Below are 11,577 nucleotides of genomic sequence, written 5' to 3'. Positions count from 1 at the left end.
AAAAGTTCAAGTCTGATTCAGTAAACTCAAAGTAACCTCATGGACTATAATGAAATTCTCTCCCAGATGTATGCAATTTGACACAAGAATTCGAGCTCACTCATCCCGGGGTATGGAATCTTTCCACACAAAAAGCAATGAAAAAAGGAGAAAATGCCCTCATTCAAATTCTACACATTAATTGTCTTCTTGCAGGCTCTTTGATACATAATAATCTACTGCTTCTATTATCTGCTGACTTGGAACTGCTTAAGTCAGCAGGCTTAATGTTCTAGTATAACTCACTAAAAAAAAATAAAAATCATTCAATCCAGACAAGACGAAAAGCAATGGAGAAACAGGTATGACAAATACAAGACATCTGAAGGTATGACATTTACAAGAAAGAGTGGGAGCTGAATTTTTCACAAGTGACACACACAAATACTCACTGAAGGGAACCATCTACTACCAAAAGGCAGAAGGTTTTAGGGAAGCTGTTCTGTAACTTACCCTGCAACATAACATCTGTGCTGCCTTTGGACTCCCAACTCTTGGGTTTTCGAAAGAAGTAAGCATCCTTAGTTCTGATTGTTTAATCAAAAGGAAACTATCCTAGAGAACAGAAGCCCTCTCATTTAACTTAAGAAAAATATAAAATAATTTCTAGTTCGTGGATTATAACATGATTTTTTTTGGCAGCATCTTCTGTACTTCACCACTACCCTTATGTTGCTTCACTTTTCTCAGATTGCGGTTGGAAACAACAATCTTTGGCTTATTCTGCTCTACCCTGGTTTTCTTCCTGATACTACAGCAAATCTAGACAGTTGTGGCAGCTTCTTTCATTGTTAATGTGACATATGGAAAAACAGCCTTGACTGTTCTGGAATAACCCCTTGCTAAGATTTTATACCAGACAAAACTGATATTTATTTCATTTAAATAATGATTTAAAAATCCTCTGTTGTGTTATAGCTGACCACAAGAGACCCCAGAACATATTTTTCTTTCGTAACATTGAAAGTAAGTGTTAGCAAGACCTGCTGATTATCTGATAAGAACACAATTAATTTGTGCCCAGACTCATTAATCTTTCTTAATACATGTCAGCCCATTACATTTGATCCATGACCTCTGTCCCCAGTCTTGCATAAAAATCTCTCAGGATCAGAATCACATGATGATTTGGCATGGAGCCACCAGCTCCGGCAGTTGCCTGCAAAATGCTTCAAAGCCATCAGCAATGGCAGCTGCTGCATTTATGTGCACATGCCTGAATGATAAGTTCACAGCTCCTCTAAGGCAGACTGAAAGAAGTTGGCCGTTGGAAAGCCTGAATCCTGTTAGAAATACAGCTGTGTCCCTATTTAGATCAAATCATTACTCATCTTTACTCTCACTTCTGTTCCCACAGACACAAGTGTCATTTGGGGTGCTGGGACAATCCATGCAAATACTTTCCCCATGGCTTTTGCAAATAATATTTAACAGCAAAAAATGTGCAGCAGTATTGGAAACTAATTGCCCTTTCACATGTGGACATTCATGGATGGAGAATCTAGTAAAAAAATCACTCATTGCAGAAACCCCGGGTCCTTCCTGTTTTAACAGTTACCTCAAGACACAGAGGTGTAATTTTTTTGTAAAAATTCAGGCATTTAGATCAATGAAATCACCTGGCTTGCTAGTGGACACGAACACAGGCCTTTCAGTGCTTTTTGTCAGCCATCAAGTTACTTCCCCATCCATAATTAACAAGGAAAATCCAAAGGCTCACATTATTATTGCTCCTAGAAAAAAATATGTGCCTAAGAACAAGCAGCAAGTCTGTGATGGCGCATCCACAACATCCTCCTCATCATCTATGCAATATTTTTTAATTAAAGCAAGCATTTCTAAGCTGAACTCTTCATGCAGCCCAGACCCTGCTTTGTCATCAGTCAATATTCACTGGTAGAAGAGAAGTAGGCACTGAATCTAAAAATGACAGAAGGTGAATAATGACAAAAACAACGCTAAGCAATATTTTAAATGCAATTTTTTATGCCAAATGACAAAGTTTTAGTTAATATGAATTTAATTAAACTATTCTTTCCCAGCTATGTCTAACTCATTTTTGTCATCAATAGTTTGTGAGAAATATGTAAGCATTCGCTATATGATAGTGGTCCAAATTGCACCACTCAAAAGGAATAGTGTACCTTTTCCTGGTTATCCTGGTTAGCTGTTGATGTTAGGTTTGGTGCTTATCACGTGAAAGACACAATGCTGCCAAAATAATAATATATGCAGCCAATGGCTTTAATGGGTGTTCTTTTAAGGGATTTTCTGTGACTCTCAGCTTTGTGCATGGCTTTTTACCTTCTCTTATCTTTCTTCAACGCATGAAAATGGATAGAAAACCTTGCAATATAACTGCCAGACAGTTCACAAAGTATGCAGTATTTCAAATACAAGTAACATTTTCAAAAGTTTCTAACGAGCAGCTTATATTATACTATGTATTGATTTATCTGCAACCACAGTATTTCCTGATCATGTACTAACAAGCAAATGCTTGTTTTATTCTTATTAAAATGTCAAACAGGATCTTAATCCTATCAAAGTGATTATACTGCAGCTTTGAATTACTCTGCAAAAAACCACATTCATTCATTAATCACTCACTCATGCAATGAATAAGAAGTTGAGATTGTCAGAAACTTACCATGCCTGATGGGCTAATTGTGAAGGGACACAGCTCAGCTGCTTGCCAGCTGCCCAGAATGGTAACTCTCAAGGGGAAGGAAGGGAAGAAAAGTTCTCATCTCTGCTCTTCCCCAACAACGGCCTTTTCACATTTTCTGAAGCCATGTAATCTGTGGAGAAGCAGACTAAGCTGATACCTTCCCACCTCTCTAGCACAAGGATGATCAGAGCTGCATCTCCTCCTTCCCTCTGTCTACAGACATCAGATTGTGGTCCATCATCTTTAGATGCTTGTTTCTAAGGAAAGAATAAAGCTTGAGAGAATACATGTGGTTATCTTTCCAAGCTTCACTGAAGACACTGTGGAAAAATTACCCATTCCTCTTTTGGGAGCTTTCTCCAGCTTTAAACAGATTCCTACCATACAAACTGCCAGGCAAGGATCATGAGGAAATCTGGTTTTTAAAAGAGCAGGACTCATGCAGCGATTGTCACAAATGCCACAGAATAAGCAAATTTGGTCTCAACTGTCAACCTTATTGCCAGACTGTCAGAAGATCTGAATCCAGAGAATAATTTAAATGTCAAATCAAGACACTGCAAGCGCAAATTCCTGTGATTTGCCGTGTTGCTGAGAGATAACATGACCTAAGGGTAAGAGAAGAGCTGGCTGAAAAAAGTCTCTTTTTCAGGGGGTTATGAAACTTTTTGTTGTAAATTCACCAAAGAAATTGGAACATGTATGTTTTTTCTCTGGCAAAATCACAATGGTAGTATAACAGAGAGTTCTCCAAAGGGTTTTGAACATTGTCCAGATATACTTGTCTTGACAGTATTTGCTACTGTAAGAATTACTAAACTGAACCTACTTGTGGGAAGTGCTCTAAAATCCTCAGGAAGGAGAAGATCAAAATGCCGATTATTTATTGTTATTTTTAAATTAAATGTTTTACATGGAACTACTGACTTATCATAATGCTGCTGGTATTAATATGGACCATCCCAGCATTTTTGATACAACTTGCACTGAAAGTGTAGAAACTAGAAGGTAAATATATACTTATAATGTTAAGCGTTTTGCATTGGCTATCGTGTTGCAATTCATGACTTCAGGGAGGATTTTGTCTGAATAAGGACTGCAGAATAATGCCCATATTGAGAAAAGCATATGAATTGAACTGGAAAGAAAAAAAAAATCAGGTTACAAGATGTCATTCTGAAACTCATTTTCCCCACCATGAAGATGAACCCTTATTACCTGTGAATATGGAATTCAAATACTATTTTCAAGTTTTAAATGTAGGTAACACTTTACATTATGTGTCAGTATGGCACCAATTACAGCATAACTCTGATATTGTAAATCTATTGAGAGAGGGCTGAGCCAAGAAGTTTTGTAGTAGCCCAAACGTCAAGCAAAGTTCAAAAATACTTCAATTTTCTCTTCTTATACAAGCCCATGTTCAATATCCTGGGACCTGCAATGCCTTGGAAATAAACACATTATGTTTTTAATGTAATACACTGAAACGTCTTACACTTCTTTTTTCTTCCTCATCTATTTTATGGGTAAAAATGAGATCATCACTTTCCCACCTTAGTAGCTAATGCATAATTTTCTTTACCCCTAATAAGGAAAGTCTGCGCTCCCTGTGACTGTGTTCATAGTCTGGGCAAAGGGAAGTTGAATGTTGTCCTGGATCCACATCCTAACTCTCTTCCATTGCTGTATTTGAAGCCAGCTCTTTCCCTGGCTGATCTACAGTGCTGTAGCTACAGTGACAGCTCTTCGCTAGCCCACTCTCGATTAGGCTAGTATCTAGCCCTCAAAAGTGGAAAAAAACAGATATGATGGATTCAGGGAAGCTGCCTTAAAGGAAAAAAGCAAGGCTGTGCCTTAATCCTTCAGAGAAAATCGTACAGGATTTAATACAGAAGTACAACATTGCTGTAGGTATCTAACTAGTGTTTAGTGCTAAGATATACCACTAATTTAGAAGCTGACAGAAACAAGAGCCACACCCTTCCACTAAAACAGGTAGATTTTTATAGTCTTCAGAGTATCAATTAGGACATTAAAACCACTCCAGTGCTCAGTGAGGGCAGTAGAGAAAATCTGATACTGGACCACTGAGGTGCTGCTCCTTCCCTTACTGAAAGCCCAGGTATAGACCCTGGACCTTGCCTGTAGAGCAACAGGGTCCCATGCCTGAGCTGCTGCTTTACTCTGAAAATTCAACACACAAATAGGTTTAAGCTCTTGAACCATACAAGCTATACTGTACTTGAAGGAAGGAATCAAACAATCTACATTTAAACAATAAATGAAGTCTATTTTACTATGTCATATTTCAGCTAGATGTGCAATCTTGGAGTCTGTTTGCTGGACTGTGCTTTTAACCAGAATACTAAATCCCAGTGTATAGGAAATACTTCTATGCAAGTGATTTGGTATTAGTTAATTAGGTGCACTAGACTATTTTCCTCCCAGTGAATGGAGCTTGTATACTGGTATCTGCCATTAACACTAAATGGGGCTTACACATGCAAAATCCCTCCGGCACTGAGAGAGAAAAAAATCCTTTCAGTTTCATAAATAATGGATCTGTAGCAAAATTAGCATTTCATGAAAAATTTGAAAAACCAGAATGAAAATATAACACAATTTCTATTTTATATGTCCCAGTTTGCCAGTACATTGTGTGATTCAACACACAGGTCATCTCTTGTACATCTACTACATAATCACATCAAAAATTTTCTCAGTTATTTGCAAACTCACCTATGACCAATGTCCTCTATGGCATTAGGAAAGTAAAAGCACCCATATTCTACGAGAGCACTGTGGCACTGGGTTAATTTTTTTGTTGTATGAATATTTCTGTGAATTTCTTTTTATTGAATTGTAATAAACACCATAACTTTTCTACTATGAGGTGTTTGTTTTTCTGTATATGTTATGTGACATGCTTATACACAAATAAAGAATGGTTTCTCTGCAGGTACAAATATAAGAAATTCTTCCCTATTCTATTTCAATAAACATTCATATGGAAAAAGCTATAAGCCTAGGTTATTAAGCATGCACACTGCAGACTGTGTATAGGATACTAAGTCAATATACACCTATTCATGACATCAAACATTTTTACCTCGTAGTCTGCTTTCCATGGTGACCAAGATATGCAGCAATTGCCAGCCATTTTAGCTGTACTCTTACACTAAACCTGGCTGCATTTAAATCATTCAGAGTTCTGCCATGAACCTTGGTGGAGCAAGGATTGCAGCTTGTTTCTTTCGGAACACGATCCTGAAGATCTCACCTAAGCCAAAACTTCCCTATGAATTTTCCCACTGCAATTAGGAATAGAGCAAGGAATAGCCCTGCAGACTCCCATGAAAATCTCCAGACATGGCCAATGCTTGGTAGTGTGATATAAAAGGGCAAGAAATCACTCACATGTTAAGACAAGTGGGAAATGATTTTAGCAGTCCCGCCCACAAATGATAAGACATTGTATTTCCCTTCTTTTCAGGATTCAGTATCTCAATCTCATGGCTTCAAAATCTTAAAGCAAAACCTATTAATATGTGGTGTGTGTTTCCAATGGAACAGGAGTTGTAATACCAGCAGGAAAACAAATTTCAAGAGTCATATTTTGGGGTTGTTCCATATTCTGAGCCTAAATTGTGAAATAGTTTTTCCTTTTTTTCTTCCTTGGTGAGCAAATCCACATTTAGAGCAGATGGATGCAAATTCTGCAGCCAGGCATATTTACAAACCAGTATTTTTGATCAAGAAGAAAACAAGTGACTTATCAATTTATAAGCATAAACTCATCAAACACATTGAGACAGAAGGAAAAAGTTACAAATACATTAACCCATGCTCTTATTCCATAACTCCTACCATTAGGAATTTCACTCAACTATTCTTTTGCAGGACATATTTAAAGAAATTTTTTAATTCTCCCTTTTAAATTGTACTTTATTCTATGGTTTTGGTGTTTATAAGCTATAAAGTTTGCTATCAAACGGGTCAAGATTATATTTTTTGATTCTTGATGCCATTATTTGGCTTCTATTTAAAATGAAAAAATTATTACTGTTTTCCCAATGGATCAAACAAACAAGTGGGGAAGTCAAAGGAGAACAATAACATCCTCCCTGTGGTTGAGCAATGTGATTCATGTTTCCTCCTTCCAGCTTTCTGCCTATGGGAGCACCTGCCAAGGCTGAGTCAGCGCCTTCCCAGGAAAAACTCATAAACATGTTAGAAGACATTTCATTTTGTCGTCTACCTAGGCACACTGGACTAGTATGCAAATAAGACAGCACAAGAACAGGACCACAGCAGCAGTGCTAATGCTCTAAGTGATCTTCCAGTGTAATTAGAATTTGTTTCATCACACTAATTTGACATGGCAAATTAGTGAAGCTAAGATAAGGGGGTTTAGTAGAGCCAGGGCACTGGTATGTACACAGGAACTTGTCACTAAGTCCATTTGCACATGGGAGTTGTGTAACATTGCAGAGAAGTGACAATTAGTAAAAGCTCTGGAAAATATCAGTTTGTTTTATTTTTAATCTGGGAACTTGATAGGTTATATTTTCTTCTGCTGCTATTTTATAATAGTGGTTTAGAGATCTTGGCCTCTCTGCTGTTGAGAAAATCTTTCAAGATTTAGGATAAGCTAACATGGTACTACAATTATACAAGTTTAGTCAAGTCTGGCCCAGTGGTACACAGCAACATGCTGTGTTAACACATGGGAATTCAAGGGGCAACTGTGATTTCTGTTTCCCAGAATGAGCTAGCCAAAAGCCATTCCATGGTGACAGCAAAACTCAGGACAGTGGCTGGTTTCTTTTCTGCACCCTCCTGCCCCAGCCTATGCAAGCTCGAGAGGGGTCTCGAACCAGAAATGAAAACTGCTCCCTATTGCTGCAAAGTAGTCCTGAAACGCAGAAAATTTTAAGGATGTCTGAAGCAGGCAAAAGTCTGACAGAGGTTTGAGGAAAGGTCTAGTTAAGGAAGAAGACTTGGTCAGCTTACAGCATTAATGAATCTTTAACTTCCTGATTAAAATGAAGATTTGGGATTGTTCTCAGTTTTCTGAAATAATTCATCTGTAATATTAGGGTAATTAAGATACCTGACCTTTGATGCTACAGACAGATCTTTTGGACCTGTTGAGATCATCAGCCAATTGAGAGCATATGGCTAGAGATGTGATGACACTCTCTCAGGTGAATCACGAACCCACACACCATCCCTGAAAGATCATACAATCATAGAATCGACCGCGCTGGAAAAGACCTCTGAGATCATCAAGTCCAACTCTTGATCCAACACCGCTGTGATTACAAGACCATGGCACTAAGCAGCTTCCTTTTGCATCTCACACTCCTGGAAAAAAAAGGCCAAAAGGAGGCCTGCCCTGAAATGCAGTCTAAAAATCTGAGACAGAATTTATATTCTGTGCTCCACTGTGTTTTAACTGATTCAGAATAACGCTTGTGGATATAACAATGTCAATTGCATACAAAATTTGCATCATATTATGAGATGGTAAGACAGAGTTTATTACTTTGGAACTTTTAAGAATAATGTAGTAGAGAAAGATGTATCTAAATAGGCATATTTAATCTGATTATTCGTTCACTGATAGGATAGTGACCTATTCTTTCAGTTATATGCTTTGGATTGCTTCTATAATTTGACACAGTCCTGAGGATAATTTAAGTTGCCTCTAGGAAATGCTGAAGAAGCCAGTCTATTTGATGTTTAAAAGGAAAAAAAAAGGTACTGATAACCCAAGCAAGTTTCAAGACAGCGTAGAAATTCTCACTATGGAGCCTGAATAGAATTCAGAAGGGAAGAAGCAGAATAGCTAAAAATGTAAGCTGCCCTTCAAACGAGGAGACATGCATTGGTATCTTCAAGTTTCACACATCTCAAAGTGGTAACATCCAAAGAACCAAAACAGAACAGATGTTAGGTAAAGTCAACCAAGTCACCCCAGAGACTATGGATATTAATCTTTTCTTTCCTTTTCAGATTAGGAGTGGTATCTTTGGGAGGAATATCTGACAAGAACACCAAATCCTTACAAACCCAGGGTTTTTTTGGGCACAGTTAAAAGGTTACCTGTAAGTACACTCCAGGAAGAAGGCAATGGAATTCCACTAGAGAGAAAATTCATTTCTTCTCTTGGGATCACCTTTTGGAACCTTTTTTAGCTGAAAAATGGGTCTCATGCTCTATAAATCTGAAAATTGTAGCATGGAGAGTTCCCTAAAACCTGGACAGTAGAATTGCAGCCCTGAGGTACAGCCAAGTGGAATAGAATTGAGAAAGAAAGGTGCTTTTGTGTTCACTCACACTCAGAAAACCTTCTTTGGGCTACCTATTATTTTATATGAATTTTCAAGGCCTATTTTGTTCGTTGTTTTTTTAACAGTCTCTTCCCATTATAGGAATCACTTGGTAAGGAAACAAAATAGCATAGTGATTCTTCATTCCCAGAGATGCTTGACCAAACAGGTACTCACACACAGAAGCAGACAGCATCTTTATTATTTATGATACAAATAAGCTAACATCACCTGCTTCTGAAGGTAATCAGATATTGCTCATATTTCAAAGCTCAAAAAGTTAATACTAATGCCTGTTCTGAAGATTTTTAAAGGAAATCCAATTACAACTAGAAGTTGAGGAGAGATTATGGCAGAAAACAGTCATCATGATACAAGCCATTAAAATGCCTTTTTTAAAGACGGAGGAAAGGCCATGAGATACTGTAGGGAATATCTCATGGCTAGTGGGAGGGTTAAATAAACAAATGATAATAACACCAATCAGACCTCTTTGCTTAAAGCCTGCAGAGTCAATCTGCTTCTGACTGTGGAGCTACCAACCAGCAAAGGCAAACTAATTAGACACAGTCAAACACTTAGGCAATCACACCTTGTGAATGTAAGCGTCTTCCTGTCATTTGGCAAGTCTCTCAGCTGCCTCTGAGCGTGAGACAACAAATCCCCTGCAAACAAGTTCCTCACTCTCCCTGTTAGTGAGATCTAACAGAGCACAATGGCTGGAGGTGAAAGGTGGCAGTCTAGTCAGGTAATGACATCGTCTTGAACAGCCCACATTAAAATAGCGGCACTTGTTTAGACTAGCCTATTTGCACCTACCTGCAGAGGGCCTTTTTAATGTAATTATTAGCCTCTGCAGCCCTGCTTAGGATTTGAAAATATCATTCATTTTCATCTTGCTTCAACTACCGCTGCTATCTCCTATTCAATCTCAGTCACCTCATCTCCCCACAAGTAAGTGTAGAAACAGAAGCAGATGAGTTGAATTAACAAGAAACAAGTTGGCAGGTGAGCTGTGTGACACAACAATAAAAAAAAAGCTAAAAGATTTGACAATATATTCTAACCACTACCTGACTGTAGCAGAGCTGCAGGCATTGAAATAGCTTCCCAGGGAAAAGAGAAAAGACAGCAGGAGAATGGTCTAAAACCCAAGGGTAGGAACCAATCCTTATGAGCCTTAGAAGAAATATGTAATTACTGTCTTTCAAAATAGCCTTATTTTTTGGGGATTTAACTACTCACTATTGACACAATATGACAAGACATACAGCCTAAGGAATCTGCTAAGTAACCACCACCCAGTTCCAGCCTGAGATATCCACACACACAGCTGACTGCAGAAGCCCATAGGAAGGAATTGTGTAGCCACAGGCCAAAGTCTTAATTCCATTTTCCAACGAGAATACACGTTGAACTGGAGAGGTGAAGTGAGTTATCTTACCTCTCTGTGTCCTCATTCACGAAAGGTCCAGCAGAAGCTTTCTCAGGGTATCTCAGAATATAAACATAGCACTTGCCCAGGTAAGTGGGGCAAGATGTGTTTGGAGAGTACTCCAGCAGCATGTGGCCAGTGACATAAAAGCTGGCGAAAAGAGGGACTGGTCCAAGTAGAGAGGCTGTAATATCCACTTCCTCTTACCAGGGAAGCACAGACCTCTTAAGCATGAGATCACTGCTCTGGGGAAGTTCTACAAAAACAAAAACCGGATGAAAAATACATGGAGGAGGAAAAAAAAGAATTTCTGCTTCCTTTGTAAAGAGTGTAATTGCAACTTGTTTTAAGTTGACATCAACAAGGAATAAATTATTTAGTTCTTGCCTTATGTGGCAACAGTCTCCTCAAAGAAAGGACATCTTGTTTACAAAATCAGTGCTAATTTCTGATAAAGAGAAGGCTCTCAAACAGTCTATATGGAAGGTTTGCTCAGTGTGATGTTTTGACTTTTGGTACAATTACTTTGGGTTCTACTCTTTACCTTGCAAATATATCACAAGTAGTACCAACAAAGAAAATTCTCTATCTTTGTGTTGACAAGGTATTCATATTAATTTCTCCAGCATACAGTAGTTTCACAGAAGAGTGTTGTAGAGTAGGTTACCATCTTAATTGGTGCCACTGCCCAGCTTCCCGTGCTGAAGGAGTGCCAGAGCATCATAGTATGTCCCAAGCATTGCTGATACCTACTTTGTTTGTTTGTAGTTTTTTTCCTCCATCTGGCTATGATGGATGAGGGTCCTTTAGCTACACTTGTTCTGTAAACTGATATTATGCATCTGACCTAAAATGACAGCTGGAATCAGGGCCACACTTAGAGATAATCATGCCCAACACAAAAATATAAGCGAGTTCTGGAGGGTGCCAGCCCTGGGTCAGTCTCAGCTTATTTGTCAATCTGCCAGTTCACTGCTCCTCAGTGCTCTCTTCCCTGACTAGCAGAAGGCACTGCTTTCAGGGGTAGTAAATGCAGCATGTTGAGAGACAAGCAGTTGGCAGGAGTCCTTATGACAGGAGTGGGAAAAGCAAGA

The sequence above is a fragment of the Lepidothrix coronata genome, unplaced genomic scaffold (assembly GCF_001604755.1).
Source record: "Lepidothrix coronata isolate B3197 unplaced genomic scaffold, Lepidothrix_coronata-1.0 Scaffold12, whole genome shotgun sequence".
In the NCBI taxonomy this organism is placed as follows: domain Eukaryota; kingdom Metazoa; phylum Chordata; class Aves; order Passeriformes; family Pipridae; genus Lepidothrix; species Lepidothrix coronata.
This window is presented reverse-complemented; position numbering follows the sequence as displayed.